The 27,402-nt window shown below is 48.3% G+C and overlaps 6 non-coding genes across 6 annotated transcripts; all 6 read right to left on the bottom strand.

The window, feature by feature from the left end:
* Nucleotides 1-920: 920 nt before the first annotated feature.
* Nucleotides 921-992, bottom strand: TRNAP-CGG (transfer RNA proline (anticodon CGG)). Its single transcript has one exon. It is a non-coding gene; the product is annotated as a tRNA-Pro (tRNA).
* Nucleotides 993-11,597: 10,605 nt separating this feature from the next.
* On the bottom strand, nt 11,598-11,669 carry TRNAP-CGG (transfer RNA proline (anticodon CGG)). Its single transcript has one exon. It is a non-coding gene; the product is annotated as a tRNA-Pro (tRNA).
* Nucleotides 11,670-15,116: 3,447 nt separating this feature from the next.
* On the bottom strand, nt 15,117-15,188 carry TRNAR-CCG (transfer RNA arginine (anticodon CCG)). Its single transcript has one exon. It is a non-coding gene; the product is annotated as a tRNA-Arg (tRNA).
* Nucleotides 15,189-18,701: 3,513 nt separating this feature from the next.
* Nucleotides 18,702-18,773, bottom strand: TRNAP-CGG (transfer RNA proline (anticodon CGG)). The gene has a single exon. It is a non-coding gene; the product is annotated as a tRNA-Pro (tRNA).
* Nucleotides 18,774-22,275: 3,502 nt separating this feature from the next.
* Nucleotides 22,276-22,347, bottom strand: TRNAP-CGG (transfer RNA proline (anticodon CGG)). The gene has a single exon. It is a non-coding gene; the product is annotated as a tRNA-Pro (tRNA).
* A 3,503-nt stretch (nt 22,348-25,850) lies between these two features.
* Nucleotides 25,851-25,922, bottom strand: TRNAP-CGG (transfer RNA proline (anticodon CGG)). Its single transcript has one exon. It is a non-coding gene; the product is annotated as a tRNA-Pro (tRNA).
* Nucleotides 25,923-27,402: the final 1,480 nt, after the last annotated feature.

A 27,402-nucleotide genomic window follows, 5' to 3' on the forward strand; every position in this document is an offset into this window, starting at 1 on the left:
TGGTGTGAGGAGCTGGCTCTGCAAGCAGAGCAAGATTTAAGGGAAGAAAATACACCTGTCAGAAGTGGGATTTGAACCCACGCCTCCATGAAGAGACCAGAAGGCTCAGCTTCACTGAAGATCAAGCTCTCTTGAGTCTGGCACCTTAGACCACTCGGCCATCCTGACAGCTAATACATTGTGCAGGTCTGACTCTTCAGTCTGCACTTGTTGATGCTGCCGCTTGCAATGTTCCTATCTAAGTCACAGCTTTAAAGGCCCCACAATATAACATGGCCAAGAAAAAAAAAAAAAACAGAACAAGAAACAAGGCTCATGCACGACCACCGAGGGATGCAGATAACTTTTTATCGTCCTGCAATAGTAAAGCACATTTTACACAGGTCACAAGTTTTTAAAGGTCATTTCTGTCTAAGTGTGCATTGAGAGAGACTGAGGTTTTAGTGAGCAAACACGAAAGCTACTGCTGCCCAGTGTCGAACCGGGGACCTTTTGCGTGTGAGGCAAATGTGATAACCACTACACTACAGAAACAAGCTTGCTGGCTTGACTGAAGGAGCACAGTTCCCCTCATATGTTTGCCCGATTTCCTCTATACTTGATCAGCAGTTGCTCAGAATGCGAGGGGTAAGTGTGAAAATTGCAGCGGTGTCAGCCAGCATGCATACACTCAGACGTCCTGAAAAGTCACAGCTGCGGGCAGAGACAGACAAATATCTGATGCCTAAATGCCAGGAACGCAAGCCTGTGAAATCATCACACAGGGCGCACTGAGAGCAAGCAGGAAGGAAGCCAAGGCATTGTAATCCATTTTTCGCCTGAGGCAAAAAATATGTTTTGCGCAACAATGCTTCGAGTGGAATGAGAAATGTTGAGGGGTTGTGTATTTTGAGCAGGATTTGATTGTTTTCCGCTAAAATGGGCTCGTCCGGGATCTGAACCCGGGACCTCTCGCACCCGAAGCGAGAATCATACCCCTAGACCAACGAGCCGGGGCACAGAAGCGCTACGGATCCCACCCTGCTCCGAGGGTTGGTGGCAGAGAGTGGGAGACTACATCCCAAAGCAAGAAACACCACATGGTGCTCTCTTCTGCAGTATGACTAGAGTCATTTGCATGGTCGTCATCGAACATGACATAAAAAGCCTCTATCCTTTAGACATTTTGTCCCAGATTTACAAGAAAATGACTGAGCGCTACGCTGTGCCAAATTTGCAAGCCCCACGCTCCGTCATTTTCAAAATGCAGGGAAGCATCGTATTTAGTAGAATGCAGCGCACCCCTGTGCTTCCCCCTGCGCCAGCTCTAAATTAGCTGCTGAGCGCCAACGCAGCCGTTCTTGCACCATGGTACAAGGATGACTGCGTTGAGGGGGAAATTGTTTTTGTGCAGGAAGGGACACCTTCCTGGCCAAAAGAAAAATCTTCAATGGTGATTTGCTCTTACTTCTATGTTTGCTGCAGAAATGAAAACATTTCTCCTCAGTGCGCCACTCTAACGATACCCCTGGGATGGCGTTGGATTTTGGCACTGACGCAGATTTAAGACAACTCCTAAATCTCGAGCAGCATCAAAATGCTATGGTGTTGCTGTGGCACCCTCACAGCAACACCCATTGCACGCCCCTTCCAGGGAAAGCGCTGAATGCTAAGGTGCCGTATTTACAAGGTGGTGTTAAGCCACAAAAAGTGGCTGAACGCCATCTTGTAAATACCGCGCAGTGCATAGTGCCACCGGGGCGTCACTAAAAGTGATGCTCCGTTGGCGATTGGGCCTTGTAAGTCTGGCACCTTATTTGCTCAAGGTGTGTATTCTTGGTGAGGGCAGGAAAGCTATTTTTGCTCTCATACCTTCCTTCCTTGGCTGGCTTGAATGCGGTAGGCTCAGGCTTCAATGCAAAGGTCAAACAGTGAGCAACTGACTGACGTAAGCTGGCGCAACTCCTCTTGGTGAGCTGTGACAGATACCCCAGGAGCGTAGTACCTCACGATGGTGAGGGATAGACACAGTCTCTTTTATCTCAGCTTGCCTGTCAGCTGAGTCAGGAAATGCAAATACTGGGAAAAAGCACAGCGACTTGCTGTTTTTGCTTGGCTTCGAACCAGGGACCTTTTGCATGTGAGGTGCGCATGATAACTACTACACTACACAAACAGACACACTTGCTGGCTTGCTTCATGTGGCTATGCATTGTACTGGAACCACCACACTATGGAAACAGACACACCTGCTTGCTTTATGTGGCTCTGCATTGGACTGGGATGCAAGGACTGAGGGCCAATGTTCATGACGCCCAAAGCTGAGCCTTCCGGAACACGATCTCTTGCCTTGGAAGAAAGGAACTGGCATCACTTTCATTCCAAGAGGTGATTTCAGAACTGGACCCGAAATTACCATGGAGAAGCACTGTGCATTTAATGTTCCTATGAGCACTGCTGCTCCAGCACAGAAAAGCAGTTGCAAAGAAATCTCGCATACCTTCATGATGCTGAACCGTCTCAACGCAGGTATAAAGCATGTATTGCATTGCAACATGACATCTTACAAGAGTGAAAAGCAGAAATACTCCTGTTTAAAACACAGACTGAACCTATAAAGGTAAGGGTTTGTCTGGGATTTGAACCAAGGTCCTCTCACACCCGAAGCGAGAATCATACCCCTATACCAACTAGACTGCTGCTGCAGAGGCATTTGAAACATCTTCTGAAGCGTCTTTCAGAAAAGCAGGGCCATTCGGAGGCTCTCTCTCTAAGCGTGCCATAGCAATTGATGTTTTCTGTCAAGGATTTTTTGTTTGTCTCTAGCAAGGAAAGAGGTAGTCAAGATGCCCTGTGCCAGTGAGCTGAACTGGGGCACTGATGTGAAAAGCAGACCCTTTCTGGTAGTTGTAACCCTCTGCAAGTCCTGGACCCTTGCACCTTAGACTTCCAGACCAGAAGCACTGAAGGGCCTGCTAGCTCTTGAGCCAGAGAAGCATGCCTCTTGGATTCAAGCACACTTGCTCGCTCAGCGCTCGATCAGGCGAGATTTATAGGAGTGGCTCATAGGCCTGAAACACTCACCTGGGAGACGCGGGGTGGATGATTTCCCGGAATGGCCCTTGATGGGGAAATCACCTCCTTTCCCCCGCCTCATTTCAGAATTGTGTGCAAGTCGCAAGACAGTGTTCAGGGGTTCATGGGTACTGCCTACTCCCAGCTGCCTCTCTGTCTTCTTCATGTAAATTGCAAGTCACGAGGAGGCACCATTGCCAATATGCTCCGCCCACCTAACCAAGAAACCCAGTTTGAGCTTGTCTGCCTGTGTTGTTGCAGGGGCAGTGTCTTCTTTGCCCAAAAGGTGGCAGGAGAGACTCACTTCAAACGATAGAATCAACTGCTTAAGTAGAAACCAGCATGGTAGTTACTGTCATAAAGTGAAGCTCTAACAGAAGGTGTGCCTGAGATGCCCCTTCCAGTAATACACAGAATTTTGATTGAGGGCCCAGCCGATGGGTTGGTGGATTTCTCCTCACATGCCACAGCAGCTTCCAAAGATAGTGGTGTGAGGAGCTGGCTGTTCAAGCAGAGCAAGATTTAAGGTAAGAAAACACACCTGTTAGGAGTGGGATTTGAACCCACGCCTCCATGAAGAGACCAGAAGGCTCAGCTTCACTGAAGATCAAGCTCTCTTGAGTCTGGCACCTTAGACCACTCGGCCATCCTGACAGCCAAAACATTGTGCAGGTCTGACTCTTCAGTCTGCACTTGTTGATGCTGCCGCTTGCAATGTTCCTATCAAAGTCACAGCTTTAAAGGCCCCACAATATAACATGGCCAAGAAAAAAAAAAAAACAGAACAAGAAACAAGGCACATGCACGACCACCGAGGGATGCAGATAACTTTTTATCGTTCTGCAATAGTAAAGCACATTTTACACAGGTCACAAGTTTTTAAAGGTCATTTCTGTCTCAGTGTGCATTGAGAGAAACTGAGGTTTTAGTGAGCAAACACAAAAGCTACTGCTGCCCAGTGTCGAACCGGGGACCTTTTGCGTGTGAGGCAAATGTGATAACCACTACACTACAGAAACAAGCTTGCTGGCTTGACTGAAGGAGCACAGTTCCCCTCATATGTTTGCCCGATTTCCTCTATACTTGATCAGCAGTTGCTCAGAATGCGAGGGGTAAGCGTGAAAATTGCAGCGGTGTCAGCCAGCATGCATACACTCAGACGTCCTGAAAAGTCACAGCTGCGGGCAGAGACAGACAAATATCTGATGCCTAAATGCCAGGAACGCAAGCCTGTGAAATCATCACACAGGGCGCACTGAGAGCAAGCAGGAAGGAAGCCAAGGCATTGTAATCCATTTTTCGCCTGAGGCAAAAAATATGTTTTGCGCAACAATGCTTCGAGTGGAATGAGAAATGTTGAGGGGTTGTGTATTTTGAGCAGGATTTGATTGTTTCCCGCTAAAATGGGCTTGTCCGCGATTTGAACCCGGGACCTCTCGCACCTGAAGCGAGAATCATACCCCTAGACCAACGAGCCTGGGCACAGAAGCGCTATGGCTCCCACCCTGCTCCGAGGGTTGGTGGCAGAGAGTGGGAGACTACATCCCAAAGCAAGAAACGCCACATGGTGCTCTCTTCTGCAGTATGACTAGAGTCATTTGCATGGTCGTCATCGAACATGACATAAAAAGCCTCTATCCTTTAGACATTTTGTCCCAGATTTACAAGAAAATGACTGAGCGCGGCGCTGTGCCAAATTTGCAAGCCCCACGCTCCGTCATTTTCAAAATGCAGGGAAGCGCCGTATTTAGTAGAATACAGCGCACCCCTGTGCTTCCCCCTCCGCCAGCTCTAAATTAGCTGCTGAGCGCCAACGCAGCCGTTCTTGCACCATAGTACAAGGATGACTGCGTTGAGGGGGAAATTGTTTTTGTGCAGGAAGGGACACCTTCCTGGCCAAAAGAAAAATCTTCAATGGTGATTTGCTCTTACTTCTATGTGTGCTGCAGAATTCAGCACACATTGAAAGAGAAAAAACGAGGAGAAATGAAAACATTTCTCCTCAGTGCGCCACTCTAACGATACCCCTGGGATGGCGTTGGATTTTGGCGCTGACGCAGATTTACGACAACTCCTAAATCTGGAGCAGCATTAAAATGCTATGGTGTTGCTGTGGCACACTCACAGCAACACCCATTGCACGCCCCTTCCAGGGAAAGCGCTGAATGCTAAGGTGCCGTATTTACAAGGTGGTGTTAAGCCACAAAAAGTGGCTGAACGCCATCTTGTAAATACCGCGCAGTGCATAGTGCCACCGGGGCGTCACTAAAAGTGATGCTCCGTTGGCGATTGGGCCTTGTAAGTCTGGCACCTTATTTGCTCAAGGTGTGTGTTCTTGGTGAGGGCAGGAAAGCTATTTTCGCTCTCATACCTTCCTTCCTTGGCTGGCTTGAATGCGGTAGGCTCAGGCTTCAATGCAAAGGTCAAACAGTGAGCAACTGACTGACGTAAGCTGGCGCAACTCCTCTTGGTGAGCTGTGACAGATGCCCCAGGAGCGTAGTACCTCACAATGGTGAGTGATAGACACAGTCTCTTTTATCTCAGCTTGCCTGTCAGCTGAGTCAGGAAATGCAAATACTGGGAAAAAGCCCAGCGACTTGCTGTATTTGCTTGGCTTTGAACCAGGGACCTTTTGCATGTGAGGTGCGCATGATAACCACTACACTACACAAACAGACACACTTGCCGGCTTGCTTCATGTGGCTATGCATTGTACTGGAACCACCACACTATGGAAACAGACACACCTACTTGCTTTATGTGGCTCTGCATTGGACTGGGATGCAAGGACTGAGGGCTAATGTTCATGACGCTCAAAGCTGAGCCTTCCGGAACACGATCTCTTGCCTTGGAAGAAAGGAACTGGCATCACTTTCATTCCAAGAGGTGATTTCAGAACTGGACCCGAAATTACCATGGAGAAGCACTGTGCATTTAATGTTCCTATGAGCACTGCTACTCCAGCACAGAAAAGCAGTTGCAAAGAAATCTCGCATACCTTCATGATGCTGAACCGTCTCAACGCAGGTATAAAGCATGTATTGCATTGCAACATGACATCTTACAAGAGTGAAAAGCAGAAATACTCCTGTTTAAAACACAGACTGAACCTATAAAGGTAAGGGTTTGTCTGGGATTTGAACCAAGGTCCTCTCACACCCGAAGCGAGAATCATACCCCTATACCAACTAGACAGCTGCTGCAGAGGCATTTGAAACATCTTCTGAAGCGTCTTTCAGAAAAGCAGGGCCATTCGGAGGCTCTCTCTCTAAGCGTGCCAAAGCAATTGATGTTTTCTGTCAAGGATTTTTTGTTTGTCTCTAGCAAGGAAAGAGGTAGTCAAGATGCCCTGTGCCAGTGAGCTGAACTAGGGTACTGATGTGAAAAGCAGACCCTTTCTGGTAGTTGTAACCCTCTGCAAGTCCTGGACGCTTGCAACTTAGACTTTCAGACCAGAAGCACTGAAGGGCCTGCTAGCTCTTGAGCCAGAGAAGCATGCCTCTTGGATTCAAGCACACTTGCTCGATCAGGCGAGATTTATAGTAGTGGCTCATAGGCCTGAATCACTCACCTGGGAGACGCGGGGTGGCTGATTTCCCGGAATGGCCCTTGATGGGGAAATCACCTCCTTTCCCCCGCCTCATTTCAGAATTGTGTGCAAGTCGCAAGACAGTGTTCAGGGGTTCATGGGTACTGCCTACTCCCAGCTGCCTCTCTGTCTTCTTCATGTAAATTGCAAGTCACGAGGAGGCACCATTGCCAATATGCTCCGCCCACCTAACCAAGAAACCCAGTTTGAGCTTGTCTGCCTGTGTTGTTGCAGGGGCAGTGTCTTCTTTGCCCAAAAGGTGGCAGGAGAGACTCACTTCAAACGATAGAATCAACTGCTTAAGTAGAAACCAGCATGGTAGTTACTGTCATAAAGTGCAGCTCTAACAGAAGGTGTGCCTGAGATGCCCCTTCCAGTAATACACAGAATTTTGATTGAGGGCCCAGCCGATGGGTTGGTGGATTTCTCCTCACATGCCACAGCAGCTTCCAAAGATAGTGGTGTGAGGAGCTGGCTGTGCAAGCAGAGCAAGATTTAAGGGAAGAAAACACACCTGTTAGGAGTGGGATTTGAAACCACGCCTCCATGAAGAGACCAGAAGGCTCAGCTTCACTGAAGATCAAGCTCTCTTGAGTCTGGCACCTTAGACCACTCGGCCATCCTGACAGCCAAAACATTGTGCAGGTCTGACTCTTCAGTCTGCACTTGTTGATGCTGCCGCTTGCAATGTTCCTATCAAAGTCACAGCTTTAAAGGCCCCACAATATAACATGGCCAAGAAAAAAAAAAAAAACAGAACAAGAAACAAGGCACATGCACGACCACCGAGGGATGCAGATAACTTTTTATCGTCCTGCAATAGTAAAGCACATTTTACACAGGTCACAAGTTTTTAAAGGTCATTTCTGTCTAAGTGTGCATTGAGAGAGACTGAGGTTTTAGTGAGCAAACACAAAAGCTACTGCTGCCCAGTGTCGAACCGGGGACCTTTTGCGTGTGAGGCAAATGTGATAACCACTACACTACAGAAACAAGCTTGTTGGCTTGACTGAAGGAGCACAGTTCCCCTCATATGTTTGCCCGATTTCCTCTATACTTGATCAGCAGTTACTCAGAATGCGAGGGGTAAGGGTGAAAATTGCAGCGGTGTCAGCCAGCATGCATACACTCAGACGTCCTGAAAAGTCACAGCTGCGGGCAGAGACAGACAAATATCTGATGCCTAAATGCCAGGAACGCAAGCCTGTGAAATCATCACACAGGGCGCACTGAGAGCAAGCAGGAAGGAAGCCAAAGCATTGTAATCCATTTTTCGCCTGAGGCAAAAAATATGTTTTGCGCAACAATGCTTCGAGTGGAATGAGAAATGTTGAGGGGTTGTGTATTTTGAGCAGGATTTGATTGTTTTCCGCTAAAATGGGCTCTTCTGGGATTTGAACCCGGGACCTCTCGCACCTGAAGCGAGAATCATACCCCTAGACCAACGAGCCTGGGGACAGAAGCGCTACGGCTCCCACCCTGCTCCGAGGGTTGGTGGCAGAGAGTGGGAGACTACATCCCAAAGCAAGAAACGCCACATGGTGCTCTCTTCTGCAGTATGACTAGAGTCATTTGCATGGTCGTCATCGAACATGACATAAAAAGCCTCTATCCTTTAGACATTTTGTCCCAGATTTACAAGAAAATGACTGAGCGCGACGCTGTGCCAAATTTGCAAGCCCCACGCTCCGTCATTTTCAAAATGCAGGGAAGCGCCGTATTTAGTAGAATACAGCGCACCCTTGTGCTTCCACCTGCGCCAGCTCTAAATTAGCTTCTGAGCGCCAACGCAGCCGTTCTTGCACCATGGTACAAGGATGACTGCGTTGAGGGGGAAATTGTTTTTGTGCAGGAAGGGACACCTTCCTGGCCAAAAGAAAAATCTTCAATGGTGATTTGCTCTTACTTCTATGTGTGCTGCAGAATGCAGCACACATAGAAAGAGAAAAAACGAGGAGAAATGAAAACATTTCTCCTCAGTGCGCCACTCTAACGATACCCCTGGGATGGCGTTGGATTTTGGCGCTGACGCAGATTTACGACAACTCCTAAATTTGGAGCAGTATTAAAATGCTATGGTGTTGCTGTGGCACACTCACAGCAACACCCATTGCATGCCCCTTCCAGGGAAAGCGCTGAATGCTAAGGTGCCGTATTTACAAGGTGGTGTTAAGCTACAAAAAGTGGCTGAACGCCATCTTGTAAATACCGCGCAGTGCATAGTGCCACCGGGGCGTCACTAAAAGTGATGCTCCGTTGGCGATTGGGCCTTGTAAGTCTGGCACCTTATTTGCTCAAGGTGTGTGTTCTTGGTGAGGGCAGGAAAGCTATTTTCCCTCTCATACCTTCCTTCCTTGGCTGGTTTGAATGCGGTAGGCTCAGGTTTCAATGCAAAGGTCAAACAGTGAGCAACTGACTGACGTAAGCTGGCGCAACTCCTCTTGGTGAGCTGTGACAGATGCCCCAGGAGCGTAGTACCTCACGATGGTGAGGGATAGACACAGTCTCTTTTATCTCAGCTTGCCTGTCAGCTGAGTCAGGAAATGCAAATACTGGGAAAAAGCCCAGTGACTTGCTGTATTTGCTTGGCTTCGAACCAGGGACCTTTCGCATGTGAGGTGCGCATGATAACCACTACACTACACAAACAGACACACTTGCCAGCTTGCTTCATGTGGCTATGCATTGTACTGGAACCACCACACTATGGAAACAGACACACCTGCTTGCTTTATGTGGCTCTGCATTGGACTGGGATGCAAGGACTGAGGGCCAATGTTCATGACGCTCAAAGCTGAGCCTTCCGGAACACGATCTCTTGCCTTGGAAGAAAGGAACTGGCATCACTTTCATTCCAAGAGGTGATTTCAGAACTGGACCCGAAATTACCATGGAGAAGCACTGTGCATTTAATGTTCCTATGAGCACTGCTGCTCCAGCACAGAAAAGCAGTTGCAAAGAAATCTCGCATACCTTCATGATGCTGAACCGTCTCAACGCAGGTATAAAGCATGTATTGCATTGCAACATGACAACTTACAAGAGTGAAAAGCAGAAATACTCCTGTTTAAAACACAGACTGAACATATAAAGGTAAGGGTTTGTCTGGGATTTGAACCAAGGTCCTCTCACACCCGAAGCAAGAATCATACCCCTATACCAACTAGACTGCTGCTGCAGAGGCATTTGAAACATCTTCTGAAGCGTCTTTCAGAAAAGCAGGTTCATTCAGAGGCTCTCTCTCTAAGCGTGCCATAGCAATTGATGTTTTCTGTCAAGGATTTTTTGTTTGTCTCTAGCAAGGAAAGAGGTAGTCAAGATGCCCTGTGCCAGTGAGATGAACTAGGGCACTGATGTGAAAAGCAGACCCTTTCTGGTAGTTGTAACCCTCTGCAAGTCCTGGACCCTTGCACCTTAGACTTCCAGACCAGAAGCACTGAAGGGCCTGCTAGCTCTTGAGCCAGAGAAGCATGCCTCTTGGATTCAAGCACACTTGCTCGCTCAGCGCTCGATCAGGCGAGATTTATAGTAGTGGCTCATAGGCCTGAAACACTCACCTGGGAGACGTGGGTGGCTGATTTCCCGGAATGGCCCTTGATGGGGAAATCACCTCCTTTCCCCCGCCTCATTTCAGAATTGTGTGCAAGTCGCAAGACAGTGTTCAGGGGTTCATGGGTACTGCCTTCTCCCAGCTGCCTCTCTGTCTTCTTCATGTAAATTGCAAGTTACGAGGAGGCACCATTGCGAATATAATCCGCCCACCTAACCAAGAAACCCAGTTTGAGCTTGTCTGCCTGTGTTGTTGCAGGGGCAGTGTCTTCTTTGCCCAAAAGGTGGCAGGAGAGACTCACTTCAAACGATAGAATCAACTGCTTAAGTAGAAACCAGCATGGTAGTTACTGTCATAAAGTGCAGCTCTAACAGAAGGTGTGCCTGAGATGCCCCTTCCAGTAATACTCAGAATTTTGATTGAGGGCCCAGCCGATGGGTTGGTGGATTTCTCCTCACATGCCACAGCACCTTCCAAAGATAGTGGTGTGAGGAGCTGGCTGTGCAAGCAGAGCAAGATTTAAGGTAAGAAAACACACCTGTTAGGAGTGGGATTTGAACCCACGCCTCCATGAAGAGACCAGAAGGCTCAGCTTCACTGAAGATCAAGCTCTCTTGAGTCTGGCACCTTAGACCACTCGGCCATCCTGACAGCTAAAACATTGTGCAGGTCTGACTCTTCAGTCTGCACTTGTTGATGCTGCCGCTTGCAATGTTCCTATCAAAGTCACAGCTTTAAAGGCCCCACAATATAACATGGCCAAGAAAAAAAAAAAAAAAAGAACAAGAAACAAGGCACATGCACGACCACCGAGGGATGCAGATAACTTTTTATCGTCCTGCAATAGTAAAGCACATTTTACACAGGTCACAAGTTTTTAAAGGTCATTTCTGTCTAAGTGTGCATTGAGAGAGACTGAAGTATTAGTGAGCAAACACAAAAGGTACTGCTGCCCAGTGTCATACCGGGGACCTTTTGTGTGTGAGGCAAATGTGATAACCACTACACTACAGAAACAAGCTTGCTGGCTTGACTGAAGGAGCACAGTTCCCCTCATATGTTTGCCCGATTTCCTCTATACTTGATCAGCAGTTGCTCAGAATGCGAGGGGTAAGTGTGAAAATTGCAGCGGTGTCAGCCAGCATGCATACACTCAGACGTCCTGAAAAGTCACAGCTGCGGGCAGAGACAGACAAATATCTGATGCCTAAATGCCAGGAACGTAAGCCTGTGAAATCATCACACAGGGCGCACTGAGAGAAAGCAGGAAGGAAGCCAAGGCATTGTAATCCATTTTTCGCCTGAGGCAAAAAATATGTTTTGCGCAACAATGCTTCGAGTGGAATGAGAAATGTTGAGGGGTTGTGTATTTTGAGCAGGATTTGATTGTTTTCCGCTAAAATGGGCTCATCCGGGATTAGAACCCGGGACCTCTCGCACCCGAAGCGAGAATCATACCCCTAGACCAACGAGCCTGGGCACAGAAGCGCTACGGCTCCCACCCTGCTCCGAGGGTTGGTGGCAGAGAGTGGGAGACTACATCCCAAAGCAAGAAACGCCACATGGTGCTCTCTTAGACATTTTGTCCCAGATTTACAAGAAAATGAATGAGCGCGACGCTGTGCCAAATTTGCAAGCCCCACGCTCCGTCATTTTCAAAATGCAGGGAAGCGCCGTATTTAGTAGAATACAGCGCACCCCAGTGCTTCCCCCTGCGCCAGCTCTAAATTAGCTGCTGAGCGCCAACGCAGCCGTTCTTGCACCATGGTACAAGGATGACTGCGTTGAGGGGGAAATTGTTTTTGTGCAGGAAGGGACACCTTCCTGGCCAAAAGAAAAATCTTCAATGGTGATTTGCTCTTACTTCTATGTGTGCTGCAGAATGCAGCACACATAGAAAGAGAAAAAACGAGGAGAAATGAAAACATTTCTCCTCAGTGCGCCACTCTAACGATACCCCTGGGATGGCGTTGGATTTTGGCGCTGACGCAGATTTGCGACAACTCCTAAATCTGGAGCAGCATCAAAATGCTATGGTGTTGCTGTGGCACACTCACAGCAACACCCATTGAACGCCCCTTCCAGGGAAAGCGCTGCATGCTAAGGTGCCGTATTTACAAGGTGGTGTTAAGCCACAAAAAGTGGCTGAACGCCATCTTGTAAATACCGCGCAGTGCATAGTGCCACCGGGGCGTCACTAAAAGTGATGCTCCGTTGGCGATTGGGCCTTGTAAGTCTGGCACCTTATTTGCTCAAGGTGTGTGTTCTTGGTGAGGGCAGGAAAGCTTTTTTCGCTCTCATACCTTCCTTCCTTGGCTGGCTTGAATGCGGTAGGCTCAGGCTTCAATGCAAAGGTCAAACAGTGAGCAACTGACTGACATAAACTGGCGCAACTCCTCTTGGTGAGCTGTGACAGATGCCCCAGGAGCGTAGTATCTCATAATGGTGAGGGATAGACACAGTCTCTTTTATCTCAGCTTGCCTGTCAGCTGAGTCAGGAAATGCAAATACTGGGAAAAAGCCCAGCGACTTGCTGTTTTTGCTTGGCTTCGAACCAGGGACCTTTCGCATGTGAGGTGCGCATGATAACCACTACACTACACAAACAGAAACACTTGCCGGCTTGCTTCATGTGGCTATGCATTGTACTGGAACCACCACACTATGGAAACAGACACACCTGCTTGCTTTATGTGGCTCTGCATTGGACTGGGATGCAAGGACTGAGGGCCAATGTTCATGACGCTCAAAGCTGAGCCTTCCGGAACACGATCTCTTGCCTTGGAAGAAAGGAACTGGCATCACTTTCATTCCAAGAGGTGATTTCAGAACTGGACCCGAAATTACCATGGAGAAGCACTGTGCATTTAATGTTCCTATGAGCACTGCTGCTCCAGCACAGAAAAGCAGTTGCAAAGAAATCTCGCATACCTTCATGATGCTGAACCGTCTCAACGCAGGTATAAAGCATGTATTGCATTGCAACATGACAACTTACAAGATTGAAAAGCAGAAATACTCCTGTTTAAAACACAGACTGAACCTATAAAGGTAAGGGTTTGTCTGGGATTTGAACTAAGGTCATCTCACACCCGAAGCGAGAATCATACCCCTATACCAACTAGACTGCTGCTGCAGAGGCATTTGAAACATCTTCTGAAGCGTCTTTCAGAAAAGCAGGGCCATTCGGAGGCTCTCTCTCTAAGCGTGCCATAGCAATTGATGTTTTCTGTCAAGGATTTTTTGTTTGTCTCTAGCAAGGAAAGAGGTAGTCAAGATGCCCTGTGCCAGTGAGCTGAACTAGGGCACTGATGTGAAAAGCAGACCCTTTCTGGTAGTTGTAACCCTCTGCAAGTCCTGGACCCTTGCACCTTAGACTTCCAGACCAGAAGCACTGAAGGGCCTGCTAGCTCTTGAGCCAGAGAAGCATGCCTCTTGGATTCAAGCACACTTGCTCGCTCAGCGCTCGATCAGGCTTGATCAGGCGAGATTTATAGTAGTGGCTCATAGGCCTGAAACACTCACCTGGGAGACGCGGGGTGGCTGATTTCCCGGAATGGCCCTTGATGGGGAAATCACCTCCTTTCCCCCGCCTCATTTCAGAATTGTGTGCAAGTCGCAAGACAGTGTTCAGGGGTTCATGGGTACTGCCTACTCCCAGCTGCCTCTCTGTCTTCTTCATGTAAATTGCAAGTCACGAGGAGGCACCATTGCCAATATGCTCCGCCCACCTAACCAAGAAACCCAGTTTGAGCTTGTCTGCCTGTGTTGTTGCAGGGGCAGTGTCTTCTTTGCCCAAAAGGTGGCAGGAGAGACTCACTTCAAACTATAGAATCAACTGCTTAAGTAGAAACCAGCATGGTAGTTACTGTCATAAAGTGCAGCTCTAACAGAAGGTGTGCCTGAGATGCCCCTTCCAGTAATACACAGAATTTTGATTGAGGGCCCAGCTGATGGGATGGTGGATTTCTCCTCACATGCCACAGCAGCTTCCAAAGATAGTGGTGTGAGGAGCTGGCTGTGCAAGCAGAGCAAGATTTAAGGGAAGAAAACACACCTGTTAGGAGTGGGATTTGAACCCACGCCTCCATGAAGAAACCAGAAGGCTCAGCTTCACTGAAGATCAAGCTCTCTTGAGTCTGGCACCTTAGACCACTCGGCCATCCTGACAGCCGAAACATTATGCAGGTCTGACTCTTCAGTCTGCACTTGTTGATGCTGCCGCTTGCAATGTTCCTATCAAAGTCACAGCTTTAAAGGCCCCACAATATAACATGGGCAAGAAAAAAAAAAAAAACAGAACAAGAAACAAGGCACATGCACGACCACCGAGGGATGCAGATAACTTTTTATCGTCCTGCAATAGTAAAGCACATTTTACACAGGTCACAAGTTTTTAAAGGTCATTTCTGTCTAAGTGTGCATTGAGAGAGACTGAGGTTTTAGTGAGCAAACACAAAAGCTACTGCTGCCCAGTGTCGAACCGGGGACCTTTTGCGTGTGAGGCAAATGTGATAACCACCACACTACAGAAACAAGCTTGCTGGCATGACTGAAGGAGCACAGTTCCCCTCATATGTTTGCCCGATTTCCTCTATACTTGATCAGCAGTTGCTCAGAATGCGAGGGGTAAGTGTGAAAATTGCAGCGGTGTCAGCCAGCATGCATACACTCAGACGTCCTGAAAAGTCACAGCTGCGGGCAGAGACAGACAAATATCTGATGCCTAAATGCCAGGAACGCAAGCCTGTGAAATCATCACACAGGGCGCACTGAGAGCAAGCAGGAAGGAAGCCAAGGCATTGTAATCCATTTTTCGCCTGAGGCAAAAAATATGTTTTGCGCAACAATGCTTCGAGTGGAATGAGAAATGTTGAGGGGTTGTGTATTTTGAGCAGGATTTGATTGTTTTCCGCTAAAATGGGCTCGTCCGGGATTTGAACCCGGGACCTCTCGCACCGGAAGCGAGAATCATACCCCTAGACCAACAAGCCTGTGCACAGAAGGGCTACGGCTCCCACCCTGCTCCGAGGGTTGGTGGCAGAGAGTGGGAGACTACATCCCAAAGCAAGAAACGCCACATGGTGCTCTCTTCTGCAGTATGACTAGAGTCATTTGCATGGTCGTCATCGAACATGACATAAAAAGCCTCTATCCTTTAGACATTTTGTCCCAGATGTACAAGAAAATGACTGAGCGCGACGCTGTGCCAAATTTGCAAGCCCCACGCTCCGTCATTTTCAAAATGCAGGGAAGCGCCGTATTTAGTAGAATACAGCGCACCCCTTTGCTTCCCCCTGCACCAGCTCTAAATTAGCTGCTGAGCGCCAACGCAGCCGTTCTTGCACCAGGGTACAAGGATGACTGCGTTGAGGGGGAAATTGTTTTTGTGCAGGAAGGGACACCTTCCTGGCCAAAAGAAAAATCTTCAATGGTGATTTGCTCTTACTTCTATGTGTGCTGCAGAATGCAGAACACATAGAAAGAGAAAAAACGAGGAGAAATGAAAACCTTTCTCCTCAGTGCGCCACTCTAACGATACCCCTGGGATGGCGTTGGATTTTGGCGCTGACGCAGATTTACGACAACTCCTAAATCTGGAGCAGCATCAAAATGCTATGGTGTTGCTGTGGCACACTCACAGCAACACCCATTGCACGCCCCTTCCAGGGAAAGCGCTGAATGCTAAGGTGCCGTATTTACAAGGTGGTGTTAAGCCACAAAAAGTGGCTGAACGCCATCTTGTAAATACCGCGCAGTGCATAGTGCCACCGGGGCGTCACTAAAAGTGATGCTCCGTTGGCGATTGGGCCTTGTAAGTCTGGCACCTTATTTGCTCAAGGTGTGTGTTCTTGGTGAGGGCAGGAAAGCTATTTTCGCTCTCATACCTTCCTTCCTTGGCTGGCTTGAATGCAGTAGGCTCAGGCTTCAATGCAAAGGTCAAACAGTGAGCAACTGACTGACGTGAGCTGGCGCAACTCCTCTTGGTGAGATGTGACAGATGCCCCAGGAGCGTAGTACCTCACGATGGTGAGGGATAGACACAGTCTCTTTTATCTCAGCTTGCCTGTCAGCTGAGTCAGGAAATGCAAATACTGGGAAAAAGCCCAGCGACTTGCTGTTTTTGCTTGGCTTCGAACCAGGGACCTTTCGCATGTGAGGTGCGCATGATAACCACTACACTACACAAACAGACACACTTGCCGGCTTGCTTCATGTGGCTATGCATTGTACTGGAACCACCACACTATGGAAACAGACACACCTGCTTGCTTTATGTGGCTCTGCATTGGACTGGGATGCAAGGACTGAGGGCCAATGTTCATGACGCTCAAAGTTGAGCCTTCCGGAACACGATCTCTTGCCTTGGAAGAAAGGAACTGGCATCACTTTCATTCCAAGAGGTGATTTCAGAACTGGACCCGAAATTACCATGGAGAAGCACTGTGCATTTAATGTTCCTATGAGCACTGCTGATCCAGCACAGAAAAGCAGTTGCAAAGAAATCTCGCATACCTTCATGATGCTGAACCGTCTCAACGCAGGTATAAAGCATGTATTGCATTGCAACATGACAACTTACAAGAGTGAAAAGCAGAAATACTCCTGTTTAAAACACAGACTGAACCTATAAAGGTAAGGGTTTGTCTGGGATTTGAACCAAGGTCCTCTCACACCCGAAGCGAGAATCATACCCCTATACCAACTAGACTGCTGCTGCAGAGGCATTTGAAACATCTTCTGAAGCGTCTTTCAGAAAAGCAGGGCCATTCGGAGGCTCTCTCTCTAAGCGTGCCATAGCAATTGATGTTTTCTGTCAAGGATTTTTTGTTTGTCTCTAGCAAGGAAAGAGGTAGTCAAGATGCCCTGTGCCAGTGAGCTGAACTAGGGCACTGATGTGAAAAGCAGACCCTTTCTGGTAGTTGTAACCCTCTGCAAGTCCTGGACCCTTGCACCTTAGACTTCCAGACCAGAAGCACTGAAGGGCCTGCTAGCTCTTGAGCCAAAGAAGCATGCCTCTTGGATTCAAGCACACTTGCTCGCTCAGCGCTCGATCAGGCTCGAACAGGCGAGATTTATAGTAGTGGCTCATAGGCCTGAAACACTCACCTGGGAGACGCGGGGTGGCTGATTTCCCGGAATGGCCCTTGATGGGGAAATCACCTCCTTTCCCCCGCCTCATTTCAGAATTGTGTGCAAGTCGCAAGACAGTGTTCAGGGGTTCATGGGTACTACCTACTCCCAGCTGCCTCTCTGTCTTCTTCATGTAAATTGCAAGTCACGAGGAGGCACCATTGCCAATATGCTCCGCCCACCTAACCAAGAAACCCAGTTTGAGCTTGTCTGCCTGTGTTGTTGCAGGGGCAGTGTCTTCTTTGCCCAAAAGGTGGCAGGAGAGACTCACTTCAAACGATAGAATCAACTGCTTAAGTAGAAACCAGCATGGTAGTTACTGTCATAAAGTGCAGCTCTAACAGAAGGTGTGCCTGAGATGCCCCTTCTAGTAATACACAGAATTTTGATTGAGGGCCCAGCCGATGGGTTAGTGGATTTCTCTTCACATGCTACAGCAGCTTCCAAAGATAGTGGTGTGAGGAGCTGGCTGTGCAAGCAGAGCAAGATTAAAGGTAAGAAAACACACCTGTTAGGAGTGGGATTTGAACCCACGCCTCCATGAAGAAACCAGAAGGCTCAGCTTCACTGAAGATCAAGCTCTCTTGAGTCTGGCACCTTAGACCACTCGGCCATCCTGACAGCCAAAACATTATGCAGGTCTGACTCTTCAGTCTGCACTTGTTGATGCTGCCGCTTGCAATGTTCCTATCAAAGTCACAGCTTTAAAGGCCCCACAATATAACATGGCCAAGAAAAAAAAAAAAAACAGAACAAGAAACAAGGCACATGCACGACCACCGAGGGATGCAGATAACTTTTTATCGTCCTGCAATAGTAAAGCACATTTTACACAGGTCACAAGTTTTTAAAGGTCATTTCTGTCTAAGTGTGCATTGAGAGAGACTGAGGTTTTAGTGAGCAAACACAAAAGCTACTGCTGTCCAGTGTCGAACCGGGGACCTTTTGCGTGTGAGGCAAATGCGATAACCACTACACTACAGAAACAAGCTTGCTGGATTGACTGAAGGAGCACAGTTCCCCTCATATGTTTGCCCGATTTCCTCTATACTTGATCAGCAGTTGCTCAGAATGCGAGGGGTAAGTGTGAAAATTGCAGCGGTGTCAGCCAGCATGCATACACTCAGACGTCCTGAAAAGTCACAGCTGCGGGCAGAGACAGACAAATATCTGATGCCTAAATGCCAGGAACGCAAGCCTGTGAAATCATCACACAGGGCGCACTGAGAGCAAGCAGGAAGGAAGCCAAGGCATTGTAATCCATTTTTCGCCTGAGGCAAAAAATATGTTTTGCGCAACAATGCTTCGAGTGGAATGAGAAATGTTGAGGGGTTGTGTATTTTGAGCAGGATTTGATTGTTTTCCGCTAAAATGGGCTCGTCCGGGATTTGAACCCGGGACCTCTCGCACCCGAAGCGAGAATCATACCCCTAGACCAACGAGCCTGGGCACAGCAGCGCTATGGCTCCCACCCTGCTCCGAGGGTTGGTGGCAGAGAGTGGGAGACTACATCCCAAAGCAAGAAACGCCACATGGTGCTCTCTTCTTCAGTATGACTAGAGTCATTTGCATGGTCGTCATCGAACATGACATAAAAAGCCTCTATCCTTTAGACATTTTGTCCCAGATTTACAAGAAAATGACTGAGCGCGACGCTGTGCCAAATTTGCAAGCCCCACGCTCCGTCATTTTCAAAATGCAGGGAAGCGCTGTATTTAGTAGAATACAGCGCACCCCTGTGCTTCCCCCTGCGCCAGCTCTAAATTAGCTGCTGAGCGCCAACGCAGCCGTTCTTGCACCATGGTACAAGGATGACTGCGTTGAGGGGGAAATTGTTTTTGTGCAGGAAGGGACACCTTCCTGGCCAAAAGAAAAATCTTCAATGGTGATTTGCTCTTACTTCTATGTGTGCTGCAGAATGCAGCACACATAGAAAGAGAAAAAACGAGGAGAAATGAAAACATTTCTCCTCAGTGCGCCACTCTAACGATACCCCTGGGATGGCGTTGGATTTTGGCGCTGACGCAGATTTACGACAACTCCTAAATCTGGAGCAGCATCAAAATGCTATGGTGTTGCTGTGGCACACTCACAGCAACACCCATTGCACGCCCCTTCCAGGGAAAGCGCTGAATGCTAAGGTGCCGTATTTACAAGGTGGTGTTAAGCCACAAAAAGTGGCTGAACGCCATCTTGTAAATACCGCGCAGTGCATAGTGCCACCGGGGCGTCACTAAAAGTGATGCTCCGTTGGCGATTGGGCCTTGTAAGTCTGGTACCTTATTTGCTCAAGGTGTGTGTTCTTGGTGAGGGCAGGAAAGCTATTTTCGCTCTCATACCTTCCTTCCTTGGCTGGCTTGAATGCAGTAGGCTCAGGCTTCAATGCAAAGGTCAAACAGTGAGCAACTGACTGACGTAAGCTGGCGCAACTCCTCTTGGTGAGATGTGACAGATGCCCCAGGAGCGTAGTACCTCACGATGGTGAGGGATAGACACAGTCTCTTTTATCTCAGCTTGCCTGTCAGCTGAGTCAGGAAATGCAAATACTGGGAAAAAGCCCAGCGACTTGCTGTTTTTGCTTGGCTTCGAACCAGGGACCTTTCGCATGTGAGGTGCACATGATAACCACTACACTACACAAACAGACACACTTGCCGGCTTGCTTCATGTGGCTATGCATTGTACTGGAACCACCACACTATGGAAACAGACACACCTGCTTGCTTTATGTGGCTCTGCATTGGACTGGGATGCAAGGACTGAGGGCCAATGTTCATGACGCTCAAAGCTGAGCCTTCCAGAACACGATCTCTTGCCTTGGAAGAAAGGAACTGGCATCACTTTCATTCCAAGAGGTGATTTCAGAACTGGACCCGAAATTACCATGGAGAAGCACTGTGCATTTAATGTTCCTATGAGCACTGCTGCTCCAGCACAGAAAAGCAGTTGCAAAGAAATGTCGCATACCTTCATGATGCTGAACCGTCTCAACGCAGGTATAAAGCATGTATTGCATTGCAACATGACAACTTACAAGAGTGAAAAGCAGATATACTCCTGTTTAAAACACAGACTGAACCTATAAAGGTAAGGGTTTGTCTGAGATTTGAACCAAGGTCCTCTCACACCCGAAGCGAGAATCATACCCCTATACCAACTAGACTGCTGCTGCAGAGGCATTTGAAACATCTTCTGAAGCGTCTTTCAGAAAAGCAGGGCCATTCGGAGGCTCTCTCTCTAAGCGTGCCATAGCAATTGATGTTTTCTGTCAAGGATTTTTTGTTTGTCTCTAGCAAGGAAAGAGGTAGTCAAGATGCCCTGTGCCAGTGAGCTGAACTAGGGCACTGATGTGAAAAGCAGACCCTTTCTGGTAGTTGTAACCCTCTGCAAGTCCTGGACCCTTGCACCTTAGACTGCCAGACCAGAAGCACTGAAGGGCCTGCTAGCTCTTGAGCCAGAAAAGCATGCCTCTTGGATTCAAGCACACTTGCTCGCTCAGGCGAGATCAGGCGAGATTTATAGTAGTGGCTCATAGGCCTGAAACACTCACCTGGGAGACGCGGGGTGGCTGATTTCCCGGAATGGCCCTTGATGGGGAAATCACCTCCTTTCCCCCGCCTCATTTCAGAATTGTGTGCAAGTCGCAAGACAGTGTTCAGGGGTTCATGGGTACTGCCTACTCCCAGCTGCCTCTCTGTCTTCTTCATGTAAATTGCAAGTCACGAGGAGGCACCATTGCCAATATGCTCCGCCCACCTAACCAAGAAACCCAGTTTGAGCTTGTCTGCCTGTGTTGTTGCAGGGGCAGTGTCTTCTTTGCCCAAAAGGTGGCAGGAGAGACTCACTTCAAACGATAGAATCAACTGCTTAAGTAGAAACCAGCATGGTAGTTACTGTCATAAAGTGCAGCTCTAACAGAAGGTGTGCCTGAGATGCCCCTTCCAGTAATACACAGAATTTTGATTGAGGGCCCAGCCGATGGGTTGGTGGATTTCTCCTCACATGCCACAGCAGCTTCCAAAGATAGTGGTGTGAGGAGCTGGCTGTGCAAGCAGAGCAAGATTTAAGGGAAGAAAACACACCTGTTAGGAGTGGGATTTGAACCCACACCTCCATGAAGAAACCAGAAGGCTCAGCTTCACTGAAGATCAAGCTCTCTTGAGTCTGGCACCTTAGACCACTCGGCCATCCTGACAGCCAAAACATTATGCAGGTCTGACTCTTCAGTCTGCACTTGTTGATGCTGCCGCTTGCAATGTTCCTATCAAAGTCACAGCTTTAAAGGCCCCACAATATAACATGGCCAAGAAAAAAAAAAAAAACAGAACAAGAAACAAGGCACATGCACGACCACCGAGGGATGCAGATAACTTTTTATCGTCCTGCAATAGTAAAGCACATTTTACACAGGTCACAAGTTTTTAAAGGTCATTTCTGTCTAAGTGTGCATTGAGAGAGACTGAGGTTTTAGTGAGCAAACACAAAAGCTACTGCTGCCCAGTGTCGAACAGGGGACCTTTTGCGTGTGAGGCAAATGTGATAACCACTACACTACAGAAACAAGCTTGCTGGCTTGACTGAAGGAGCACAGTTCCACTCATATGTTTGCCCGATTTCCTCTATACTTGATCAGCAGTTGCTCAGAATGCGAGGGGTAAGTGTGAAAATTGCAGCGGTGTCAGCCAGCATGCATACACTCAGACGTCCTGAAAAGTCACAGCTGCGGGCAGAGACAGACAAATATCTGATGCCTAAATGCCAGGAACGCAAGCCTGTGAAATCATCACACAGGGCGCACTGAGAGCAAGCAGGAAGGAAGCCAAGGCATTGTAATCCATTTTTCGCCTGAGGCAAAAAATATGTTTTGCGCAACAATGCTTCGAGTGGAATGAGAAATGTTGAGGGGTTGTGTATTTTGAGCAGGATTTGATTGTTTTCCGCTAAAATGGGCTCGTCTGGGATTTGAACCCGGGACCTCTCGCACCCGAAGCGAGAATCATACCCCTAGACCAACGAGCCTGGGCACAGCAGCGCTATGGCTCCCACCCTGCTCCGAGGGTTGGTGGCAGAGAGTGGGAGACTACATCCCAAAGCAAGAAACGCCACATGGTGCTCTCTTCTTCAGTATGACTAGAGTCATTTGCATGGTCGTCATCGAACATGACATAAAAAGCCTCTATCCTTTAGACATTTTGTCCCAGATTTACAAGAAAATGACTGAGCGCGAAGCTGTGCCAAATTTGCAAGCCCCACGCTCCGTCATTTTCAAAATGCAGGGAAGCGCCGTATTTAGTAGAATACAGCGCACCCCTGTGCTTCACCCTGCGCCAGCTCTAAATTAGCTGCTGAGCGCCAACACAGCCGTTCTTGCACCATGGTACAAGGATGACTGCGTTGAGGGGGAAATTGTTTTTGTGCAGGAAGGGACACCTTCCTGGCCAAAAGAAAAATCTTCAATGGTGATTTGCTCTTACTTCTATGTGTGCTGCAGAATGCAGCACACATAGAAAGAGAAAAAACTAGGAGAAATGAAAACATTTCTCCTCAGTGCGCCACTCTAACGATACCCCTGGGATGGCGTTGGATTTTGGCGCTGACGCAGATTTACGACAACTCCTAAATCTGGAGCAGCATCAAAATGCTATGGTGTTGCTGTGGCACACTCACAGCAACACCCATTGCACGCCCCTTCCAGGGAAAGCGCTGCGTGCTAAGGTGCCGTATTTACAAGGTGGTGGTAAGCCACAAAAAGTGGCTGAACGCCATCTTGTAAATACCGCGCAGTGCATAGTGCCACCGGGGCGTCACTAAAAGTGATGCTCCGTTGGCGATTGGGCCTTGTAAGTCTGGCACCTTATTTGCTCAAGGTGTGTGTTCTTGGTAAGGGCACGAAAGCTTTTTTCGCTCTCATACCTTCCTTCCTTGGCTGGCTTGAATGCGGTAGGCTCAGGCTTCAATGCAAAGGTCAAACAGTGAGCAACTGACTGACATAAACTGGCGCAACTCCTCTTGGTGACCTGTGACCGATGCCCCAGGAGCGTAGTAGCTCACAATGGTGAGGGATAGACACAGTCTCTTTTATCTCAGCTTGCCTGTCAGCTGAGTCAGGAAATGCAAATACTGGGAAAAAGCCCAGCGACTTGCTGTCTTTGCTTGGCTTTGAACCAGGGACCTTTCGCATGTGAGGTGCGCATGATAACCACTACACTACACAAACAGACACACTTGCCGGCTTGCTTCATGTGGCTATGCATTGTAGTGGAACCACCACACTATGGAAACAGACACACCTGCTTGCTTTATGTGGCTCTGCAATGGACTGGGATGCAAGGACTGAGGGCCAATGTTCATGACGCTCAAAGCTGAGCCTTCCGGAACACGATCTCTTGCCTTGGAAGAAAGGAACTGGCATCACTTTCATTCCAAGAGGTGATTTCAGAACTGGACCCGAAATTACCATGGAGAAGCACTGTGCATTTAATGTTCCTATGAGCACTGCTGCTCCAGCACAGAAAAGCAGTTGCAAAGAAATCTCGCATACCTTCATGATGCTGAACCGTCTCAACGCAGGTATAAAGCATGTATTGCATTGCAACATGACAACTTACAAGAGTGAAAAGCAGAAATACTCCTGTTTAAAACACAGACTGAACCTATAAAGGTAAGGGTTTGTCTGGGATTTGAACCAAGGTCCTCTCACACCCGAAGCGAGAATCATAACCCTATACCAACTAGACTGCTGCTGCAGAGGCATTTGAAACATCTTCTGAAGCGTCTTTCAGAAAAGCAGGGCCATTCGGAGGCTCTCTCTCTAAGCGTGCCATAGCAATTGATGTTTTCTGTCAAGGATTTTTTGTTTGTCTCTAGCAAGGAAAGAGGTAGTCAAGATGCCCTGTGCCAGTGAGCTGAACTAGGGCACTGATGTGAAAAGCAGATCCTTTCTGGTAGTTGTAACCCTCTGCAAGTCCTGGACCCTTGCACCTTAGACTTCCAGACCAGAAGCACTGAAGGGCCTGCTAGCTCTTGAGCCAAAGAAGCATGCCTCTTGGATTCAAGCACACTTGCTCGCTCAGCGCTCGATCAGGCAAGATTTATAGTAGTGGCTCATAGGCCTGAAACACTCACCTGGGAGACGCGGGGTGGCTGATTTCCCGGAATGGCCCTTGATGGGGAAATCACCTCCTTTCCCCCGCCTCATTTCAGAATTGTGTGCAAGTCGCAAGACAGTGTTCAGGGGTTCATGGGTACTGCCTACTCCCAGCTGCCTCTCTGTCTTCTTCATGTAAATTAAAAGTCACGAGGAAGCACCATTGCCAATATGCTCCGCCCACCTAACCAAGAAACCCAGTTTGAGCTTGTCTCCCTGTGTTGTTGCAAGGTCAGTGTCTTCTTTGCCCAAAAGGTGGCAGGAGAGACTCACTTCAAACGATAGAATCAACTGCTTAAGTAGAAACCAGCATGGTAGTTACTGTCATAAAGTGCAGCTCTAACAGAAGGTGTGCCTGAGATGCCCCTTCCCGTAATACACAGAATTTTGATTGAGGGCCCAGCCGATGGGTTGGTGGATTTCTCCTCACATGCCACAGCAGCTTCCAAAGATAGTGGTGTGAGGAGCTGGCTGTGCAAGCAGAGCAAGATTTAAGGGAAGAAAACACACCTGTTAGGAGTGGGATTTGAACCCACGCCTCCATGAAGAGACCAGAAGGCTCAGCTTCACTGAAGATCAAGCTCTCTTGAGTCTGGCACCTTAGACCACTCGGCCATCCTGACAGCCAAAACATTGTGCAGGTCTAACTCTTCAGTCTGCACTTGTTGATGCTGCCGCTTGCAATGTTCCTATCAAAGTCACAGCTTTAAAGGCCCCACAATATAACATGGCCAAGAAAAAAAAAAAAAACAGAACAAGAAACAAGGCACATGCACGACCACCGAGGGATGCAGATAACTTTTTATCGTCCTGCAATAGTAAAGCACATTTTACACAGGTCACACGTTTTTAAAGGTCATTTCGGTCTAAGTGTGCATTGAGAGAGACTGAGGTTTTAGTGAGCAAACACAAAAGCTACTGCTGTCCAGTGTCGAACCGGGGACCTTCTGCGTGTGAGGCAAATGTGATAACCACTACACTACAGAAACAAGCTTGCTGGCTTGACTGAAGGAGCACAGTTCCCCTCATATGTTTGCCCGATTTCCTCTATACTTGATCAGCAGTTGCTCAGAATGCGAGGGGTAAGTGTGAAAATTGCAGCGTTGTCAGCCAGCATGCATACACTCAGATGTCCTGAAAAGTCACAGCTGCGGGCAGAGACAGACAAATATCTGATGCCTAAATGCCAGGAACGCAAGCCTGTGAAATCATCACACAGGGCGCACTGAGAGCAAGCAGGAAGGAAGCCAAGGCATTGTAATCCATTTTTCGCCTGAGGCAAAAAATATGTTTTGCGCAACAATGCTTCGAGTGGAATGAGAAATGTTGAGGGGTTGTGTATTTTGAGCAGGATTTGATTGTTTTCCGCTAAAATGGGCTCGTCCGGGATTTGAACCCGGGACCTCTCACTCCCGAAGCAAGAATCATACCCCTAGACCAACAAACCTGGGCACAGAAACGCTACGGCTCCCACCCTGCTCCGAGGGTTGGTGGCAGAGAGTGGGAGACTACATCCCAAAGCAAGAAACGCCACATTGTGCTCTCTTCTGCAGTATGACTAGAGTCATTTGCATGGTCGTCATCGAACATGACATAAAAAGCCTCTATCCTTTAGACATTTTGTCCCAGATTTACAAGAAAATGACTGAGCGCGACGCTGTGCCAAATTTGCAAGCCCCACGCTCCGTCATTTTCAAAATGCAGGGAAGCGCCGTATTTTGTAGAATACAACGCACCCCTGTGCTTCCCCCTGCGCCAGCTCTAAATTAGCTGCTGAGCGCCAACGCAGCCGTTCTTGCACCATAGTACAAGGATGACTGCGTTGAGGGGGAAATTGTTTTTGTGCAGGAAGGGACACCTTCCTGGCCAAAAGAAAAATCTTCAATGGTGATTTGCTCTTACTTCTATGTGTGCTGCAGAATGCAGCACACATAGAAAGAGAAAAAACGAGGAGAAATGAAAACATTTCTCCTCAGTGCGCCACTCTAACGATACCCCTGGGATGGCGTTGGATTTTGGCGCTGACACAGATTTACGTCAACTCCTAAATATGGAGCAGCATCAAAATGCTATGGTGTTGCTGTGGCACACTCACAGCAACACCCATTGTACGCCCATTCCAGGGAAAGCGCTGAATGCTAAGGTGCCGTATTTACAAGGTGGTGTTAAGCCACAAAAAGTGGCTGAACGCCATCTTGTAAATACCGCGCAGTGCATAGTGCCACCGGGGCGTCACTAAAAGTGATGCTCCATTGGCGATTGGGCCTTGTAAGTCTGGCACCTTATTTGCTCAAGGTGTGTGTTCTTGGTGAGGGCAGGAAAGCTATTTTCGCTCTCATACCTTCCTTCCTTGGCTGGCTTGAATGCGGTAGGCTCAGGCTTCAATACAAAGGTCAACAGTGAGCAACTGACTGACGTAAGCTGGCGCAACTCCTCTTGGTGAGCTGTGACAGATGCCCCAGGAGCGTAGTACCTCACGATGGTGAGGGATAGACACAGTCTCTTTTATCTCAGCTTGCCTGTCAGCTGAGTCAGGAAATGCAAATACTGGGAAAAAGCCCAGCGATTTTCTGTATTTGCTTGGCTTCGAACCAGGGACCTTTTGCATGTGAGGTGCGCATGATAATCACTACACTACACAAACAGACACACTTGCCGGCTTGCTTCATGTGGCTATGCTTTGTACTGGAACCACCACACTATGGAAACAGACACACCTGCTTGCTTTATGTGGCTCTGCATTGGACTGGGATGCAAGGACTGAGGGCCAATGTTCATGACGCTTAAAACTGAGCCTTCCGGAACACGATCTCTTGCCTTGGAAGAAAGGAACTGGCATCACTTTCATTCCAAGAGGTGATTTCAGAACTGGACCCGAAATTACCATGGAGAAGCACTGTGCATTTAATGTTCCTATGAGCACTGCT

The sequence above is a fragment of the Pleurodeles waltl genome, unplaced genomic scaffold (genome assembly GCF_031143425.1).
Source record: "Pleurodeles waltl isolate 20211129_DDA unplaced genomic scaffold, aPleWal1.hap1.20221129 scaffold_72, whole genome shotgun sequence".
Lineage (NCBI taxonomy): Eukaryota > Metazoa > Chordata > Amphibia > Caudata > Salamandridae > Pleurodeles > Pleurodeles waltl.